At 46.5% G+C, this 21,658-nt stretch overlaps 1 protein-coding gene across 4 annotated transcripts in view; it reads left to right on the top strand.

Moving 5' to 3' along the window:
- The window catches only part of ARVCF (ARVCF delta catenin family member), a 604,272-nt gene that overhangs the window by 264,526 nt on the left and 318,088 nt on the right, over nt 1-21,658 (top strand). For 2 of the 4 annotated variants that reach the window (XM_077920630.1, XM_077920636.1), the window contains exon 4: nt 14,827-14,925. The exons of the other annotated variants lie outside the window; for them this stretch is intronic. The gene's annotated coding sequence lies outside the window, so the exon portion shown is untranslated. The remainder of the gene's footprint in view (nt 1-14,826; nt 14,926-21,658) is intronic. 4 annotated transcript variants of the gene reach the window in all.

Below are 21,658 nucleotides of genomic sequence, written 5' to 3'. Positions count from 1 at the left end.
TCGCCCCCTTCTTCTTGTGCCCTCAATCTTCCCCAACATCAGGGTCTTTTCCAGGGAGTCTTCTCTTCACATGAGGTGGCCAAAGTATTGGAGCCTCAGCTTCAGGATCTGTCCTTCCAGTGAGCACTCAGGGCTGATTTCCTTGAGAATAGAGAGGTTTGATCTTCTTGCAGTCCATGGGACTCTCCAGAGTCTCCTCCAGCACCATAATTCAAAAGCATCCATTCTCCGGCGATCAGCCTTCTTTATGGTCCAGCTCTCACTTCCATACATCACTCCTGAGAAAACCATAGCTTTAACTATACGGACCTTTGTCACCAAGGTGATGTCTCTGCTTCTTAAGATGCTGTCTAGGTTTGCCATTGCTTTTCTCCCAAGAAGCAGGCATCTTTTCATTTCGTGGCTGCTGTCACGGCTGTAGCTTTAGCTTCACTTAAATACCTGCCCTGCCATAAGGAGGCAGCAGAATGCTGGGCTGGGCTTGGAAGAGCGCATGATGAGCCTAAGCCAAGACTGCTTGGTTTCTCCCACCCCAGAGTCGCGAAGTTAATTGGCGGCTCTCGAGATTCCGCTGCCGATGCTCCTAGTCAGGCGGCGACGCTCTGAAGCAGGAGGCAACAAAGACAGTTCTGTTTGGCAGCCTTGCCCGAGACATTTCCGTGCCAGAATCCATCACTTGGGACGATGGGCCTCTGTGAGAGTCGTCATTAAAATGTATCTGTTTTCCCTTGCCTTTGAATGAAGAGACTGATTATTCCCGACATCCAGCGAGACCCGGTGCATTTGCTTCTCGCAGATATTGCTTATTTGTGCTCTGAGATGGGTTGCCTTGCTTTTTCTTGCATTAGAGAGGACTTTTCCTCCGGAGGAGTTTCTCCCCGCTCCAAGGGCAGGAGACTGATATTCAAAGTCTGAGGCTAGAATTGATGGATTTCAGTCGATATGGAAGTGAACCTTCTTGAGCTTTGTGCATAATGTTTCCAGGTGGGAACAGGAAGGGGAGGAGGAAGAATAAAGTCCCATTTTCAATGGCTGCGTTTGGATTATCATATAATGCAGAGATGAGGAACCTCCAGTCAGGGGGTGGGGGACAAACACAGCACTCGAGACTGCTTTTTCTGGCCCTTGAGGCTCTCCTCAGGCCACACCCATCACTAGTCCTGTTTGATGGCCCACTTTGCTGTTTTTGCCTGGCTGGAATGTGCCGTTGAACTCTAATACAGTCATACCTCATGTTACGTCCGATTCATGTTATGTTCTTTCAGGTTACGTCCCACGGTGACCTGGAAGTACTGGAAAGGGTTACTTCCAGGTTTCACCGCATGCGCAGAAGTGCAAAATGACGTCACACGCATGCACAGAAGCAGCGAATCGCAACCCACGAGTGTGCAGGCGCACCACTGTGGGTTGCGCTCTTTTCATGTTGCGAACGGGCCTCCGGAACGGATCCCATTCACAACCAGAGGTACCATTGTAATGCCTCTTTCTTGCCTGAATGAAGGACAAAGGTTTGTGTTTGTGTTTATGTGTGTGGAAACTACCCTACTGAACAAATTGGGGGGGGGGGTTTGCTCTGTCCACATTTGCTGTTCTGTCCACTTTGGCCCCCTTTGGTATCTGGCCCCCAGAATTCTGCCTAGGAATTTATGTGGCCCTTGAGCTGGTTTCCTCACACCAATATATTGGTTTAATAAGCTGAGATACAAATGAGCCTTTCCTCTTGTGTGTGAACTGGGAAGCGTTGGATAATGACTGGACATCCATGGCTTCAAAATCTCACCTGGCTTGGTCCAATGGATCAGCCATTAAGGGAAACCATAGTGAACTGAAGACTTCCTGGCATGATCCTCTTCTGACAGCTGTACTTTCCTAGTTCAGACTCCACTGACCGTGGGTCATCTGGAAGGGAGATGAATGGGGCCCTTGGATTCAGGACACAGCATCTTCTGGAAGCTGTAGGGGGCCACAGTGTCTGTCCTCCAGCTCGCAAGGTACCATTTTAAATTCCACCAGTTTCCTCCATGCCTGAGGGCACTGTGGGAAATGATGGTTCGCAGCTGCCTGCCATCACTACCTGGTATGCCAGGGGACAAGTCCACCAATGTAGGAGGACTCCTGCTAGAATTAATTCTGCAAAGGGGCTCTTCAAACCTGGAGCCAATCCCTGCCTGGCCTGTTACCCAATATCTGATCCCGTTGCAATTTGGTGGGGAAAGTAGCTGTTCCTCAGGGTTGTAGGGCTCCAGAACAGGGTTTCCCAAACGGGTCTCCAGCTGACTGTTGGTCCTGCTAGCTAGGCATGATGGGAGTTGTAGTCCAACAACAGCTGGGGATCCAAGTTTGGGAAACTCTGATCTAGAAAGAAAGAACTGAATGTTGAAACTGGACATTGGGAAGATTCAGGATGGATGAAAGTGGGTCTTCTTCACACAGTGCATGGTTAACCTATGACATTTGCTGCTACAAGAAGTAGTGATGGCCGCCAGCTTGGATGACTTTAGAAGAGGATCAGATAGTGTATGGGTATCAGGGTTGCTGGAGAGCAATCAGGCAAATGCCTCCCTGGTCAGCTGTAAAGCCTTGTTATTGGTGCCAAAGAAACCTTCACCATGCACAGTGCCACTATTACGTGGCTCGCTCATTCACTGGCAGAATCTGAGAGTGGGCGGTCCTTAAACCTTCCCCAGCAGAGTAGTTTCTTGAAGCCCAGTCTGCGCTTCCCCTCTCTGCACGGAAGCCTACTGCACAAGGAGGGCATGGGTAACAGAGGACCTCTCTCCTCCCCTCTTTGCTCAGGCAAGGTGTCCTGGCACCGCCTCACCTCCCCCGAGCCCTGCAGCTCCTCTCCGCTGGAGGCATGGTTACTCTCCTCCGCTGAGGAGGTGCTGCTTCCCACAACCTTTGGGGGCTCTCTGTAATCCATCCGGCTTTTCCCCTCTCGCCCCGAGTCAATGGCAGTTCCCTGACAGATAGATTCATGGAGGACAAGGCTCTCAGTGGCTACTACCCTTGACAGCTGCCATTTATGATTACAGTCGTACTCAGAAGTCGAATGCCTTGCGAGTTGAACGTTTTGGCTCCCAAACGCTCCAAATCCGGAAGTGATTCTTCCGGTTTGTGAATGTTCTTTGGATGTACATCGTGGCTTCCGATTGGCTTCAGGAGCTTCCTTGGTTCCTGAATGCTTTGAAAGTTGAACGGACTTCCGGAATGGATTCCATTCGACTTCCGAAGTACGACTGTTTTTATTTCAACAATTTGCATCACGCTTAATCACAGCCATCTCTAAGTGGTGTGCATGCGACCCAATACAATAAGACTAAAAATGAGTTGAAATTATAAAATCAGAATTCAGTTAAGAAGCCTGTTGGAAGAAAAGTCTTCAGGAAATGTCAGACATTCAACAGCGAAGGGGCCTGTTTGGCTTCAACTGGGAGGAAGTTGCACAAACTGGATCCACAGGACTGCAAACACTTGGAATAGAAGCCGTGAATTCCAAGCCATGGGGGGGAGGGGACCACTAACAATGATTCCCCCAAAGACATCAGGGATCAGAATGTAAATAATCAAGCCATCCCTGAGTTATCCTGGACCCAAGCTGTGAAAGGCTTTGTAAATTAATACAGTGGTGCCTCGCAAGACGAAATTAATTCGTTCCGCGAGTTTTGTCGTCTTGCGATTTTTTTCGTCTTGCGAAGCACGGTGTCGGGAAAGTTTTGGAAAAGCTTCAAAAACCTCAAAAAGCTTTAAAAACCTCAAAAAAGGCTACCACACCGCATTCTATGAGTTGCTCCTCAAAGTCAAGTCGCAACTGTATTAACAATGTTAAGAAAAAGGAAACAAACTTGCAAGACGTTTTTGTCTTGTGAAGCAAGCCCATAGGGCAAATCGTCTTGCGAAGCAGCTCAAAAAACAACAAACCCTTTCGTCTAGCGAGTTTTTTGTCTTGCGAGGCATTCGTCTTGCGAGGTACCACTGTACAAGAATTTCGAACCTGGCCTGGTAGCATATGCACAGCCAGTGCAAGCATTTGAATAAATTCTACCTCCAGTCGTAGATGCAGGAAGCCTCTGAATACCAGTTGCTGTGAATCACCAGTGGGCAGATTGCTGTTGCACCCAGGTCCTGCTGGTGGGCTTTCAAGAAGCAACTTGTTGGCCACTGTAAGAACAGGATGTTGGACCAGATGGGCCACAGGCCTGATCCAGCAGGGTTCCTCTCTGGTTCTCATAAGAGCAGGCAGTTGGAGGATGGATGGCGGCTAACAGATTGAGGCTGAATCCTGACAAGACAGAAGTACTGTTTTGGGGGACAGGAGGCGGGCAGGTGTGGAGGATTCCCTGGTCCTGAATGGGGTAACTGTGCCCCTGAAGGACCAGGTATGCAGCCTGGGAGTCATTTTGGACTCACAGCTGTCCATGGAGGCTCAGGTCAAATCTGTGTCCAGGGCAGCTGTTTACCAGCTCCATCTGGTACGCAGGCTGAGACCCTACCTGCCTGTAGACTGTCTCGCCAGAGTGGTGCATGCTCTAGTTATCTCCCACTTGGACTACTGCAATGCGCTCTATGTGCTACCTTTGAAGGTGACCTGGAAACTACAACTAATCCAGAATGTGGCAGCTAGACTGGTGACTGGGAGCGGCCGCCGAGACCACATAACACCGGTCTTGAAAGACCTACATTAGCTCCCAGTACGTTTCCGAGCACAATTCAAAGTGTTGGTGCTGACCTTTAAAGCCCTAAACGGCCTCGGTTCAGTATATCTGAAAGAGCGCCTCCACCCCCATCGTTCTACCCGGACACTGAGGTCCAGCACCGAGGGCCTTCTGGCGGTACCCTCACTGCGAGAAGCCAAGTTACAGGGAACCAGGCAGAGGGCCTTCTCGGTAGTGGCGCCCTCCCTGTGGAATGCCCTCCCACCAGATGTCAAAGAGAACAAACAACTACCAGACTTTTAGAAGACATCTGAAGGCAGCCCTGTTTAGGGAAGCTTTTAATGTTTGATATATTACAGTATTTTAAATTTTTTTTTGGAAGCTGCCCAGAGTGGCTGGGGAAACCCAGCCAGATGGGCGGGGTTTAAATAAATTATTATTATTATTATTATTATTATTATTATTATTATTATTATTATTATTGGAGAGTTTGCAGAGATCAGGAACTGCATGAACAATGTGTGCATTTCTCTCCAAGCCCTTGAGAAATCCCATGCAATAAGCTTGTTTTGAACTCCATACAATACTTTATTCTTTCTCTCTCGCAGTAAGAATTTGTTCACAGCAGAAAGGGAGAAACACAACCCCAAACCAATAACCCACCACATGACAGATATTAATTGTTTGATTCAGGCATATCCATTTTGCTTTAATGCGTTTATTCGTGTTACTCCCTCAAAGCGGGAATGAACGTTGTTCTCATAAATCCAGAGAGACAGAAAGAGAAAAAAACATGCCCCGAAGCCGTACAAACATTTTTTGGGGTTGCAGAAATGGAGCTACACAGTGTTGTGTTTGCATGTGTCTATTATTTTTTTAAAAAAACCACCTGAAAATGAAATAAAGAGACCCGCAGAAGCTTTCTTCCACACTCCAATCTCTAGACCTAATTAGCTCTCTGCAATATGGCACCTTCTTCCCAAACATAAAGGCAGAGAATTCTCCCAATAGCCTGAAATCAAATTATTTGACTGGGCTAATTGACATGTAAAACAACCAATCCCTCTGCCTCTTTTTGCTCATCCAGCCAGCGGCAGATCTTCCCCATGAATTCAAATCCATGTCAGTGATTAATCACATGGCTAGACGGTGCGTTTTAGATCGGAGCATTAAGTCGCTCTGTGTTCTCAGTGTCTGTGCAATACTATTTATAGCATCAATTAACTCCTCATCTTTGGAATATGCCGTTTGACACATCTGTTACAGAGCCCACACAGATACTCGGCTGTGTGCACAAACTCCCTATTGTTCCCATCAGGGCTTTGTTACGGCCGGGACCCACCCAGCCATTGACACTGGGATTGTTTTCTTTCCTCTCATGAAGCCTCAGGGCTCAATTCTATAATCGGAGTACAAAGAATCAAGAAATCATTGCCATAGCCTTCTAACTTGCCATCAAGGCCCAAACCGATAATCTCCGAAGTTAATCCAAAATCACTCATTCATAACTACAGTGGTACCTCAGGTTACATACGCTTCAGGTTACAGACTCCGCTAACCCAGAAATAGTGCTTCAGGTTAAGAACTTTGCTTCAGGATAAGAACAGAAATCGGGCTTCGGTGGCGCGGCGGCAGCAGGAGGCCCCATGAGCTAAAGTGGTGTTTCAGGTTAAGAACAGTTTCAGGTTAAGAACGGACCTCCAGAACGAATTAAGTACTTAACCCGAGGTACCACTGTACATTGGATTGCTTTGCTTGGGCTCCTGGTTCTGGGTGTCACATTGAGGAAGGACTTTGGGGTTCTCCAGACAAGCATTTGTCTTCTTTTGCTTGCACGAGGCTTAAATTGAGGTTAGACTGTGTTGGGGGTATCACTGAGCACCTGTTTTGATTCGTTTGTGGAGTGGTTAGACGCCAATGAGCATTCATCCTGTACCCGTCCCTATTTGCTTGCACTGTGTTTCTTTGTTCTTCCACGAGTCATTTGTTCACCTCACACTTTTCACTGCATTTTGCTGTCACTTTCCAAACTGCGTTAAATAAATTGGAGTTCTTGTTATTAAATAAACCAAGAAAAATAGCACACCAAGAACTCAGGCCAATATAAGTTTCAGTAGTGGGAGTGGTCCCTACTGGCAAATCAATAGTCTATTGTAACAAAAACTAATCCATTCAAAAGAACTTACAGTGATACCTCGGTTTACATGCGCTTCAGGTTACATACGCTTCAGGTTGCATACGCTTCAGGTTACAGACTCCGCTAACCAAGAAATAGTACCTCGGGTTAAGAACTTTGCTTCAGGATGAGAACAGAAATCGTGCTCCGGCAGCACGGCGGCAGCAGGAGGCCCCATTAGCTAAAGTGGTGCTTCAGGTTAAGAACAGTTTCACGTTAAGAACGGACCTCTGGAACGAATTAAGTACTTAACCCGAGGTAACACTGTACTGATTTCTGATCCATAATTGGATATACATATCCTTATGAGTTTGAGTTTGTAATCTTTGTTTGAGTTTGTAATCTCTATTTGAGTCTGTTATCCTTGTCAGAATACATGCTTTTGAATGGATTAGTTTTTGTTACAATTGACTATTGATTTGCGAGTAGGGACCACTCCCACTTTCCAAACTGCGACATGTCTTCTTCTTTGTGGCTCTAGGGCAGGCATCCCCAAACTCGACCCTCCAGCTGTTTTGGGACTACAATTCCCATCATCCCTGACACCTGGTCCTGTTAGCTAGGGATGATGGGAGTTGTAGTCCCAAAACAGCTGGAGGGCCAGGTTTGGGGATGCCTGCTCTAGGGTCGCAAGAGCACTTTAATGCACTTTACTTGTGCAGGCCTAAATCTGCAGGTTGTGCTTGAATCGCTCCATCAAAAGAATGACAGCTCAGAGGCACCCGTTGACAAACTGCTGTCTGTCTATCGGAGAGCCATCTGGGTGGTGAGACGTCTGGATGCTATGAGCTATGGGGGATGGCTGGAAGAGTTGAGTATGCCTAACCTGGGGAAGAAAAGGTGAAAGGGAGACACAGCAGCTGCCTTCAGCTGTCTTTTGGGGACTTTAGTTTTAAGAAAAGTTGAGTAAGAGGCGACACGATGGAAGCTTATGAAATTATGCATTGCCTGGAGGAAGTAGATGGAGAAAAGTTTTTCTCCCTCTCTTATCTCACTAGAACTTGTGAACCTTCAATGAAGCTGAACGTTAGGAGATTTAGAGCAGGTGAAAGAAAGGACAATGGGATGATGGGAGCTGTAGTTGAACAACATAGAGAGATGCAAAGGTTCCCTAGCCCTGATCTAGACTGAGAGAAAGAGTTATGTATAACTCAACAGCTTCCACACTTACATTTTTAAAATAAAAATGGCCAAGCTAATAAAAGTGTGGTGTTATTGACCCTAAACGTTGTACCCTAAGACTGAAGAGGCAGGATCCAGTTTGGATGGACACTATAACCAAAGCATGCCTATTCTAAAATTCATGTTAGTTTGTGTGTGAAGAATCCGTATAACAAAGGGGGAACGATGCAATGTAGGAATCAACTTGCTAAATAAGAGCCGTGAGAGGTCAGAGTAAAAAAGTGAAGCCTGTTTCTGTATGGTTCTGTTTTGTGGAATACAGTCGTACCTTGGAAGTCGAACAGAATCTATTCTGGAAGTCCGTTTGACTTCCAAAATGTACGGAAACCGAAGCGCGCTTCTGATTGGCTGCAGGAAGCTTCTGTAGCCAATCAGAAGCCGCGCAAGCCCCGTTGGACATTCGGCTTCCAAAAAATATTTCACAAACCGGAACACTAACTTCCGGGTTTGTGGCGTCCGGGAGCCAAAACGTTCGAGAACTAAGCTGTTCGAAAACCAAGGTACTCTACTGCCCTCTTATAAATGTCTCTAGTTGGCTTAAAGGTTTCCTCACTTTGTTACAGTGGTACCTCAGGTTACATATGCATCAGGTTACATACGCTTCAGGTTACAGACTCCACTAACCCAGAAATAGTGCTTCAGGTTAAGAACTTTGCTTCAGGATGAGAACAGAAATTGTGCTCTGGCGGCGTGGCAGCAGCAGGAGGCCCCATTAGCTAAAGCAGTGCTTCAGGTTAAGAACAGTTTCAGGTTAAGTACGGACCTCCAGAACGAATTAAGTACTTAACCCGAGGTACCACTGTATTTAGTTTCAATATTAACAAAGTGGGCATATCTCCCGGTTCCAGTGAAGACATATTTTTTTGTTAGATGAGGAGGATATGATTTATATAATTGTTTTCGATTCTGATTCCAACTTTAAGTTATGCACCGATCTTCCGATCCAGTTATTTGTACTAATTTAGCTCTGTTTTCTTTTACAATATGCTTTGGGTTTATGTTGATTAATAAAATAAAACTTTTTTTAAAAAAAAAGGAATGCGCTTTCCCAGAAAATAATAGACCACTGAGCAGTAATAATAATGATGGTGACGAACAAACAGCACTGAATTAGCTTAATTGTGTTCTGTTTGCTTAATAGAGAATGACAAAATTAGGGAACAAATGCATTTTCGCAGATGTGGAGTGCCTTCAATTTTCAGCAGAGCCCTTGAAACGTTGTCTTCAGCCTTATTTCAAAATAAGAAGAAAAAATAATAATTACATTTGGATTAGGCGAGAGCCCCAGCACCCTGACTGAGAGAGCTGGTCTGGTGACTATGAAGCGAAGGATATTGGCATGTTGACAGCGCTGAGAGGATTAATGGGGAGCTGGGCCTGATTTATACTTATTTCATGCAGCTCAGAAATGGAGACAAGGAAAACTAGTGAATTTTTTTGGTCTTTTCTTTCGCTGGGGGCAGGAGGGAAAGTCTCTCAATGGTGTGGTGTTGTAAATACCAGTGACTTCAAAATACAGTGGTACCTCTGGTTACGAACTTAATTTGTTCTGGAGGTCCGTTCTTAACCCGAACCCGTTTTTAACCTGAGGTACCACTTTACCTAATGGGGCCTCCCACTGCTGCCGTGCCGCCGCTGTACGATTTCTGTTCTCATCCTGAGGTAAAGTTCTTAACCTGAGGTACTACTTTCGGGTTAGCAGAGTCTGTAACCTGAAGTGTTTGTAACCTGAGGTACCACTGTACGATGCTGGAGGTTACAGCCTTCTTAGAAAGTGGCCTTTGTTAGCCTCGTGGCGCCCCCCTCCCCACGTTTTGGCTGCAGATTTCATCAGTCTGAGGCAAAATGGGCACCAGGTTGGCAAAGGGGGGGAATTGGAGGGTTCCAAACCAGAAAGGGAAGGGTGTGCAGGATGAAACCCAGAAGTGTGGCTGCCCTAGAGGAACCTGTGGGGCCAATGTCACCTTGCCTGCGCACGTGCCCGCCCCCGCCAGATGATGTGGCAATGCTATCCTCAGACTCGGAGGACGCAGTGCGGCAAGAAACCCCCCTCACTTCATCTCAGCAGGAGACAAATCCTTTCCTCCTCAGCAGGAGGAAAGAATTGTCTATCCTCTGCTTGATGATATTCCTCATTTGCTGACTTCTTCTGTGCTAATCTGTCAAAATTTGTAAGCCTCCTTATCACTTCATTCACTTGCTAGAGCAAGGGGGGGTCCGTCAGTTCCTCAGAGCACCGTGACATCACTTCCGCCTGAAAAAGACAACCCTGGGCTTAGATTGTCTTTGTAAACCTCCACAACCCTGCTGGCTTTTCATACATGTATAAAACTGCGACACCCGTCAGATTTGTGGAAGAGATGCAAGCACATGCCTGAAATTTAGGTTTGCCGAACTGAAGTGAATCGAACCACTCTGCTTTGTTTGATTTGACTGGGAATCTGGTTTGATTTCCAATGCTGATGTTGCTGGTCTGCAAGTGCAGATAAGTATCTCAGGGCCCCCCTTAGGCTTAAATCAGATACAATTGATTTCTGTCAAGTGGGGGCAGGGCATAATGGTGTCTGGGTCCAGAAATGCTTGCGCACGCTGATTGGATGTATCTGTCTATTGTTGTTGTTGTTGTTTAGTCATTCAGTTGTGTCCGACTCTTTGTGACCCCATGGACCAGAGCACGCCAGGCACTCCTGTCTTCCACTGCCTCCCGCAGTTTGGTCAAACTCATGCTGGTAGCTTCGAGAACACTGTCCAACCATCTCGTCCTCTGTCATCCCCTTCTCCTTGTGCCCTCAATCTTTCCCAACACCAGGGTCTTTTCCAGGGAGTCTTCTCTTCCCATGAGGTGGCCAAAGTATTTGAGCCTCGGCTTCAGGATCTGCCCTTCCAGTGAGCATTCAGGGCTGATTTCCTTCAGAATGGAGAGGTTTGATCTTCTTGCAGTCCAGGGGACTCTCAAGAGTCTCCTCCAGCACCATAATTCAAAAGCATAATTCAAAATCTGTCTATATCTGCATGCAATTTAATGTGTAAATGTGCATGAAGTTCAGCGAGGGAGAGGAGTTTGTGGACAGTTCCTTGGACCTGAACAAAGAATCTAAAGAATGTGGGAGTTTTGGGGGTATATTTATATTGTGAACCGCCCCTGTGATCTTTGCATGACAGCCGATATAGACATTTAATAAATCATAATAATGGTGTCAGGCTTTCTCCTCATTTCTGCAGCAAGTCTGAGGAAGTTCCATATGCTTGTCAGTTTCACCCGCACAGTGAAGATGCTTCTCTTAGGAAAGAGGGTGTCAGTTTCACCACTGTTATTGGTAGCCATTGTGCAAGGAATAATAAATGATGCACAATCAGTGCAGAAAATGAGAGTGATACAGCAAGCTTCCAGCATTACTGTGCACGAAGTACATAGGATGACGGCAACATGGAGTTCTCTGGGTAGAGCAATTGATTGTTCAACCGCTCTGGGAATTGTAGCTCTGTGAGAGCGGTGGTGGTCTCCTAACAACTCTCAGCGCCCTTAACAAACTGCAGATCCTAGGTTTCTTTGGTGGAAGCTGTGACTATTCAAAGTAGGTAAGGTAAGGTAAAGGACTCCTGGACAGTTAAATCCAGTCAAAGGCGACTATGGGGTTGTGGTGTTCATCTCACTTTCAGGCCGAGGGAACCAACGTTTGTCCACAGACAGCTCTCCTGGTCATGTGGCCAGCATGACTAAACCGCTTCTGGCACAATGGGACACTGTGATGGAAACCAGAGCGCACAGAAAAGCTGTTTACCTTCCCGTCGCAGCAGTACCTATTTATCTACTTGCACTGGCGTGCTGTCAAACTGCTAGGTTGGCAGGAGCTGGGACAGAGGAATGGGAGCTCATCACGGGGATTTGAACCGCCAACCTTCTGATCAGCAAGCCCAAGAGGCTCAGTAGTTTAGACCACAGCGCCACCAGCGTCCTTATTCAAAGTAGGATCATAGCGCTATAAGTGTTGTGGCCAAAGAAATTTCCTTCTATTGGAGAATTCCCAACAACAATGGAACCATCCACACCTCCAGAAAGGGGGTGTTCCAAACTGGGACAGCACCATCACTATGCTAAAGCCCCTTGGGTCTTCCTTTTCTCCATCTTGGGCTCCCTAGATTGACACTCTGTTAAGGTTCTTTCCATCTCATAGTCAGATTGCTTACACTCAGCTGAAAGCCACAAGACAAGAGGTCTTGGACCCTTGCCAGGCACCAGATTAACTGTACCTGGGGAGGCAGGAGGGGAAACAGTGTGAAGAGGAAAGGAGCTAAGGCAGGGGACATTCTACTCCCTTGTAGGGTCTGGGTGGAGCTGGGATGAAGAGACTGGGGATGCTATATACTGTCTGGGGCTGAATGTTATGACACCAAACCACCTGCATCTTTTCTGGAGAATGTCTGAAGAATGCAGACTGGAAATGGGGGTGACTTAGTGGATATGTTGGAAGATTCAGCAGGGATGAAAGAAAGCAGCTTATAGATGAACGATGAAACTCGCTCCCACTTGCAGGCAGTGATTCCCACCAACCTAAAAAGGTAAAGGACCCCTGACAGTTAAGTCCAGTCGTGAACGACTCTGGGGTTGCAGCGCTCATTTTGCTTTACTGGCCGAGGGAGCCGATGTTTGTCCGCAGACAGTTTTTCCGGGTCATGTGGCCAGTATGACTAAGCTGCTTCTGGCGAAGCCAGAGCAGTGCACAGAAACACCGTTTACCTTCCCGCCGGAGTGGTACCTATTTATCTACTTGCACTTTGACGTGCTTTTGAACTGCTAGGTTGGCAGGAGCAGGGACCGAACAACGGGAGCGCACCCTGTCACGGGGATTTGAACCGCCAAACTTCCGATCGGCAAGCCCAAAGCTCAGTGGTTTAGACCACAGCGCCACCCGTGTCGCAGATGCCCACCAACCTAGATGGCTTTAAAAGAGGATCAGACAAATTCATGGAGGAGAATGGCTACTAGTCACAATGGCTATGCTCTGCCTTCACAGTTGAAAGCAGCAATGCTTCTGAATACCATTTGCCGGAAACTACAGGAGGGGAGAGTGCTCTAGTGCTCAAATCCCACTTGTGGGATTGCCACAAGCATCTGGTTGGGCATTGTGAGAAGGGGGTGTTGGTCGAGAGGGACCATTGGCCTGATTCAGTGGGTCTCCCCTTGTGTTCTGCATAAGAGAGGCATGCTTTGCACATCTCCATATTGCCAGTTTGTTTGGCATATGTGACTTTTTGTGAATTATCACTTTGCTATTTTGTTCTTGGAACGTGAGTTTTATTAAGCTAATTGTTAATTTAAAAACACTGTGGGACTCCCAGTTTTCTTAGCATTGTGAATATTAAATTCCAGCTCATGGAATCACCGAGGGCTTGGTCGAGGCTGCCTAATTTCTAAAATCAGCAGTTGTAATCTCACGTTGAAGTGTTATTCTTTCCTGTCCTTTTTTCTCCCCCTGCTGAGGCACAACTTTCATTGACCTACCCGTACAGTTGAAGCTTTAAATAATTCCAGAATTCCTTCTGAAAGGAATGTCTAGTTAGGGAGCTTTTCTTTTTCTGGATGGCATTTCCTTTTGCTCTCATTTCCTCCTTGGCTGAGCTCTTTGTTTCACAGGTTGCTTTTCTTTTTCTTTGTGCTGAACAAAACCTCCTAACCAGCCCTATTTTTGTTTCCTCTGACACCAGCACGCTGTGCCTGCCTCTCTTGTGCTTACATTGAAATCACCATCTTTGTGGGTTGCTTTTCGTTGGCATGGGATGGTGGACAATGAGCCAGATTGGAAGTTGGCCAACCAGAGCTTGGGTAGTTGTGTGGAGGAAGCATCCTGCTCGGGTGAAACGAGGCAAGGCAGATCTCAGGCAGGGTGTATGGTGGGCTGCCAGACTCAGAGCTCTGATGTTGCATCAGCAAGGAACAAACTGACTCTCAGTCCTGTATAGCAGCAGCAACATGTGCAACCTAATTGTCAGCTGAGAAAGGTCCCCCATGCCATGATCCACAGGGATGCCCACTATCAAAGAGAGAATTCACCCAAGGGGAGGGCAGAAGTTCCTGGTTCTCTAGGCAGGACAGCAAGGCACCGTCAGTCAAGACAAAAGTCAGCACTTTGGAGGAAATAATGGTGTGGTTTCAGGACCATGGACAGTGGTCCAGCAGTTGAGACTGAGCATTCAAGTTGTTTCAGCAAGGTCCAGGAGCACCTGGCTGAGTTTTATAGCAGAATTAGGTAGTTACTGACTGGAAGTATGTCTCTAGTCCACATAGTTGTAAGAAAAAAAACTTAGGTGTAGCTAGGGATGGATGAATCTGATAATCTTACTTTCTCTTGGTTTCTCATTTTTCCACTCTTTAAGTTCAGTTCTCCACATTTTCTTATCAGTTCATGATTATTTTTTAAAGTCCTCATAAAAACTCACAAGCATTTTAGTGTGAATTTCTCCTAATACACACATCTTTGTATGTAGTTGTGCCTAACATACACACTTTTGCAAAGCAGCTTTCGCTAATACTTTTTGGATCTTAATTTTCCTAATACATGCATTTTAATGTGTGCATTTTTGTATCATGCTATGTGGCTGGAGAACTGCATTGCAAAATTTTGGATCTGTGAATTTTGAAGGATAGTTTTGTGATGGTTCACGCATTTTGGAAAGTGCAAATCAGGTAGGTCCACCTTTTAAATACAATTGGATTTAATTTCTCCCCATCACTGTGTCTGTCAAAGGAGGATACTCCAGTTACTAACCCCTCTAGAACTAACTTTTCTTCTCTCCTCCTCTCTTCTCTTGCAGTTGATTCGGCTTGAGGCCTTCTATGGGTTTACTTTCCTCTAACTTTTAAAGTGCGATGCCCCAGCTTCATTGACACAGAGACGTTCCTAATCTTATTGGGTGTGTATTGCCTGGTTTTCAGTGCATGCCTTCCAAATCTGCATGAGAAATCACATGCCCTTGAATGACGTTTGATTACTGTGCCATCACATCTAACCTGCTCCATGAGCTGTCAATTTCATTGCAAAGAGGATACCGTTTTTGGTCCTGTCGTCTTCAAGACACTCTTCAAGTGCACAACTCTACACCCTGCAAAAATATTCTAGGGGTTATACTCAATGCTAGACCTTCTCAGAGTAGACCCATTGAAGTTAATCATCAATTTAAGAAGGGTATTGACAAGCTGGAAAGTGTACAGAGGAGGGCAGCCAAGATGAGAAAGGGCCTGGAAACCAAGCCTTGTGAGTAACAGTTGAAAGAATTGGGTATGTTTAGCCTGGAGAAGGGAGGACTGAGAGGTGATATGGGAATCACCTTCAAATATCTGAAGGGATGTCACATGGTGGGTGGAGCAAGCTTGTTTTCAGCTGCTCCACAGGGCAGGACCCTCAGCAATGGATTCAAATTAGAAGAAAGGAGATTCTGAATAAATGTTAGGAACACCGTTCTAATGGCAATAGCCTTCAACAGTGGAATGGGCTACCTGGGAAGGTAGAGGACATTCCTTCATTGGAAGTTTTTAAGCTGAGCTTCAATGATCATTTTTTTAGGGAATCTTTAGCTATGATTTCTGTATTGCAGGGAGTTGGACTAGTTGACTCTCGGGCTGTCTTTCAACTCAACAATTCTATGACTAACTCAGGCCCTTTAATTTCAGTGGGTATACTCTAAGTAGAACTTAGTTGGATACCACCGCCTGGTCTATTTTCTTGCATTTGTGCAAAGCACGGAATAATTGTTAATTTGCTATTCAAATTAAGTCTCTGGCCCTCGTTGTTGACTGACCAAAAGTGCTTCACTAAAATGCTCCTCTCCCAGAGGCTCTCAGGAGGGTTGCATCCTGTAGTGATGGGTAGGGAATAAAAATTATGCAAGATCTGGCTCGTGCATAATCTTTTGGCTTTCTGTGGCAAGTGTTCATCTGTCACCAGTTTTGTTTATGGGTGGTGTTTTCAATCCAGTTCCATTTTTACTGCAAACGATGGCAAATTTGAAATGGCATCTCATTTTAACTTCATGAATTGGCACTATAGCTGGATAAAAATTTGGAGATTCAGTTAACTGAGGCTGTAAGGAAGGAATAAGGAGCGCAGTTTGTCCTCGACCCCAACAATTTGTCTCCAACACACACTTTCGCTTTCTCTCACAACTGTCCAGCCCAGGACAACAGATGCTCTCACTTGAGAGTAATAAGGAAGAGATCTTTAATGAGACAGAGAAGACATACACGCACAACGACAGGTGATACACTCCAGCCAAGCGACAGAAAAGGCGAGACGAAGCAACAGTCCAAGTCTTAAGTAATCCAAGATCAGGGCAAGAAGATCAGAACTGCACAGAAGCAATGGAGTTGTCCCAGTTGGGGTGGCATGCCCACCTGGCAGGCTGTTAAAGACAGGGCTTCGGCAGTGGGTAAGGTGAAGCCGAGAGCAGACTCAAGCCTCTTCCCCTTCTCCCCCACGCGCACGACAGCTGCCGGGGGATGATCGGGGAAGAGTTATTCTCGCTCTGCTGGAACCTTAGGGTCCCCACTCTTCCATGGGGGCTTTTTTGGGGGTGCGCCAAGCCCTGGTGGCACCCTCAACCCTTAAATTGCCAGACTTGTGTCGTCTTTTACTCCAACGACACAAAGCCCGCCACCATAACCTCTGCAGCAGACCGGAAGTCTCCACTCGCAAGACTCTTGTGCCTTGCAAGACTGCTGAGCATGCAGACATTCACTGCATCTGTTCCCAGAGATGGGAGTGCTGCCAGTTCTTGGCCACCAGGCTGCACCCTCCACTTCTGACTCTGCTTCCTCCACCGCCAGTAATGGGCTGACACCCTCTTTTTCCTTTCCCCAGGAGGGAAGAAGGCAGAAGGGATTCCTTCATCCAGATCTCTGTTCCCCGGCTCCAGCCTAGCCCCAGGTCACCCACCTGTTTCCCCCTCTTTGATCACATGGAGCATGTTCACACATGTGACCACACTGGAAATGAGTGGGGTGTAGGTTTAGAGTGTTGGACTAGGACTTAGGAGACGAGGGTTCAAATACCCACTCAACCATGGAGCTCACAAGCTGACCTTGGGCCAGTCACTGCCTCTCAACCCAGCCTACCTTACAGAGTTGTTGTGGGGTTTAATTGAGTAGCGGGAGAAGCATGCATGTCACCTTGAGCTCCTGGGAGAGAAAAGGTGGGATATAAAAGCAATCAATCAATCAATCAATCAATCAATCAATCAATCAATGAATCAAATATCAAGTATCTTTGGAGCAAGTGGAAGGATGCTTCTGTGCTGCAAAGCAATGTGCCTTTTTTTGCAGAACATGGAGAGATAAGCTCCCCCCTCAGACAAACACATAAGGCCTCCCTCCTCCATGCTCATCTTGGCTAGGATTGAATGATGAGCAATCCAAGGGAAAGACCCCCGTTCCAGAATGGAATCCTACGACCCCCTTTTTTGTATTGCCCATCACGCTATTGTCTAGACACCCTAGCTTTAATCTCTGCTTTTTCAATCTCCTCTTAAGACTCGGGCATTGGACAGCACAAAAGACACAGCAACAAAACAAAAGGCCTTGCGGTGCTCCTTGAAAATGAGAATTCTTGGAGTTCCTTTAATGGGTGCCTTAATTTGCAAGGAACCGTAAGTGGCATCTGAAACAGGCCTCGGTGGTTCCTGAATTCTTCATGAGCACTTAAGGGGTCCTGAGTGGGGAGGTGGCTATTCCCCACCAACACCCGTCTCTGTTCTTAGCCCCTGCTTACAATTGGGAGCTGCCATAGTGCGTTTAATACGCTCGGATGCTCGAAGATAGTGGAGCCTGTGGGCTTAGCCTCCCATTGGCCCTGGAAGAAGCCTGGGGGTGGGGGTTGGTAGCAGAGAGAGAGACAGACAGGGAGAGAGAGAGAGAGAGAGAGACCCTGTACAGCTCCAGTCTTTTAAATGGGCAATGGAGCAGAAATATCCGGGATTCCTCCTGGATAGCCAGCCATAACCCAAGTCTCTCCATGCCTCACGGCTACAGAGCTATGCAGGCTTCAAAAAAGCACCCAGCAGTGTAGAATCTATAAAGCAGCATCAAGGGCCCTATTGTAAGATGCTGGAAAAGAGGGAGGGGAGCCACATAAGCTTATGTTGATGGGGAGTGGAAGGAGAGAGGTTTCCCTGCTCTGCCTCCAGTAGACAGAAGAGAGATTTCTGGAAGGGGAGGGGTGTCATTCCTCCCTAAAGACCTTTTCTGTCTGCATACTGCAAAAGGATCTGGGGTTGCTACTTAGTCGGCCAGCATTAGAGCCCGAAAGGTCTTCTCCTTTCTCCTTTTTGTGATGGAGGACAAAAGGAGCTGCAGGTCAAAGGCTCGGACAGGTAAGCATCCTCTGATTCCGATGCCAGCCTAGAAATAGAAGAGAGGTTGTTGTGGCTGTTCAAGTCAGCACCGAGACCCTGTGAGGACAGGTGGTAGGAAGTGAATGGAGCCCCTAGATAACACTAGATAGCAGCATTTTGAGCAGAGGTGTAACACTGGTGATAGATGCAGCACAAATGGGCTTTTGCCAGGTGTCTCTGCATCCTAATTCTAGTCTGTGGACCAGCAAAGCTGTAGCTCACTGGTGGAGCACATCCTTTGCTAGGAGATTTGCTGCCAGTCAGAGTAGGCATTGCTGGGCTTAGATCAGCCTTCTCCATCCTGGTTCCCTCTAGATGTCTTGGAGCTCAGAGCATCTGCTTTGCATGTAGAAGGTCCCGGGTTCAATCCCTGGCATTGGCTGGGTTACAGGAAGGGAGTCTTTCCCATCCCTACCTAGAGATGTTGGGGATTGAACCTATGACCTTCTGGATGTTAGGCCCATTGACCTCTGCTTAGCTTCAGGAGGGTAATTGAATTGCAGTGGGAATGTTGAAATTCTCCTCCACCCCACCAAGATCCCAATGCAGATAACATCCCCACCTTTTATTTTAAAAATATGTGCAAATCAGTAATTTGGTGCAGAAAGTCCATGGCCCTAAACCTGCAACTGTAATGTCCTTTTAACCTTCATCACAAAAAAATGCATGGAAGCAATAACAATTGAAAAAGCCCCCCCCCCCCCCCGTTTTGACTGGGCTCCCTTTAATCCACAAATGCAATTGTAACATTTCTGGCTGGGGATTGTGAGATGAGCAATGGGACACAACATGCAGGTGTTAAAAACAGGAGGGAAATCTAGAAGTTGTCTTAGTAGTGTTTCCTCTTCTTCATGCAACCACATGCACTAGAGACTTGATGGATTTTAAAGCAGAAGAGTACTGATAACGTAAAAGAACTCCCAAATCTTTTGTCATAAAAGAAGCTCCGGAATTTTTTGTCGATAGTTTTTGAGACTCCCAGAACATGAAGCTGTCAGGCATGCACAGAGCACGCAGGCCACAAAAGTGGTCCAACCACACCAGGAAGCCCAGTTCATCCCAGAAGTCATATACAAGATGCTCATGTTGCCTTTTCCTGTACAGTGGTACCTCAGGTTACATACGGTTCAAGTTATAGACGCTTCAGATTACAGATTCCGCTAATCCATAAATATTACCTCGGGTTAGGAACTTTGCTTCAGGATGAGAACAGAAGTTGCGTGGCGGTGGTGGGGCAGCAGCGGGACGCCCCATTACGTAAAGTGATGCTTCAGGTTAAAAACAGTTTCAGGTTAAGAACGGACCTCCAGAACGAATTACCGTATTTTTCGCTCTATAAGAAGCACCAGATCACAAGACACACCTAGTTTTTGGAGGAGGAAAACAAGAAAAAAATATTCTGAATCTCAGAAGCCAGAACAGCAAGAGGGATCGCTGCGCAGTGAAAGCAGCAATCCCTCTTGCTGTTCTGGCTTCTGGGATAGGTGCGCAGCCTGCATTCGCTCCATAACACACACACACATTTCCCCTTACTTTTTAGGAGAGAAAAAGTGAGTCTTATAGAGCAAAAAATAGGGTAAGTTCTTAACCAGAGGTACCACTGTACTCTGAGTGATGACTTTGCTCTGTTTGACTTTGCTGTCCGTATTCTGAGTGAAGCTCCGCACTCTTCAGTGGCGCTCCATATTCTTCCATGTGTGTGTGAAGCTCCCGTGTTTCTTCCGTGTATACCATCAACTTCTGCCAAAGCTACAGGATCCCATTCTCCCCCCCCCCCTTTTGCAACTTCAGAGAAAAGAGTCTCAGTTAAAGCGCCCGGCCATCTCTGCACAGAAATAGTACCATTTTGCAGGAGCCATTTCACTTTGCAGCAACCAAGCGCCCTTGCCAGGTCAACGCAAAGTTAATTTTCACCCTGTGCCTCTGCGCAGGTGAGGATTATGCACCAATCCTTTCTGTGGTTCCGCTGACATTCCTTTGAAGAGGGATCAGAAATATATTCCTTTGTGTGGCTCCTTGCTTTCTTCCAAATCATTTGATATACTCAGCAGCCCCTACACTTCCTTTGCGGGAGGCGATGGCCACAGTGTCCTCTGCTTAACCATGTTTCAAAGCACGCTGCTGCATGAATTGCCTCTTCCAGCTTGTGACAATCCTTGCTGATTAGCTTGTGCATGCAGACGATCTGCTAATGAGATGTGAAAGAGCGTGCCAAGATCCTGCCTGTCTCCAGCAAGCTTACCTTGTCATCCTGCTCCCCAGATTTCTCTCTGCCTTAAGGAAACCCACAAGAGGGTCACCACCGGAATTCACCTCCCTCTAATCATAAGAGACCGTTGCTGGGCTTTGTGACCTCCATGAAATATTCAGGCACACATCAATTTTGAGATTTTATGCTGCTGGGATGTGGAAAGGAGTTGAGGATTGGCTCTGAAGGCCATCCCTCTGGCAGCTGAAAATCTATTCAGCACTTCCTCTGCTTCTGAGATTTGCAGCAGGCATTGCATGCAACCATTTAAGCATTGTATGTGTGTGTTCATAATGGCTAGAATTTTTTTTTTTAAGCAGAAGCTGAGATTCTTCAGAAGGTGAATTGTATACCTTACATTTGTGCAGAATTTCAACTCCTGCACCCCATCCAAAAATAGTCTTGATGACTGGAATGGCCGTATCTTTCTCTTTTACTATCGCCTTTTGATGTCAGGGTTTGTGTGCATGTAAGCATGCTTAGCCTCTCTGCAATATGTCAATTGTCTTATTTACAACACCTGTCACACTTTGCAGTGTACATTGTGCTGTTACCCTCTCAATAAGGGCTAGTGAGCTAGTGGCTCCCCGTGTAAATGCTGTAGCATGTGAATATTTTCAAATGCATTTGTAGATTTTTTTGCTAAGAAAGAAAGAAAGAAAGAAAGAGAAAGAAAGAAAGAACGAGAAAGAAATAAAGAAAGTCAGTCTGCCATGCTACAAGACAAAACACCACACCTTGAATTTAGGAGGAACCCTACTTTGGGCTGCCTCAAACCTGGAGCTGGCCCCTACCAGGCAGACAGCACAAGAAGGAATTTATCAAAAATTTGGTCGACCACCACACATTGCTAGCAAGCTGCATTTGACCCTGTTCATGAGCATCTATCCCTCCTGGGTTATGTGAATGAGCAGATTTTACCTTTGGGCTCGCACACCCCCACCTTCCCTATTTTCTGCCATGACTTCAGGAAAGCTATCAGAAGCATCCTTTTGCCCCTTTTAGCTAACAGCA

This window comes from Podarcis muralis, chromosome 16, assembly GCF_964188315.1.
Source record: "Podarcis muralis chromosome 16, rPodMur119.hap1.1, whole genome shotgun sequence".
Taxonomy (NCBI): Eukaryota; Metazoa; Chordata; class Lepidosauria; order Squamata; family Lacertidae; genus Podarcis; species Podarcis muralis.
The sequence above is the reverse complement of the archived record's forward strand: the minus strand, read 5'-3'. Positions and strand labels throughout refer to the sequence as shown.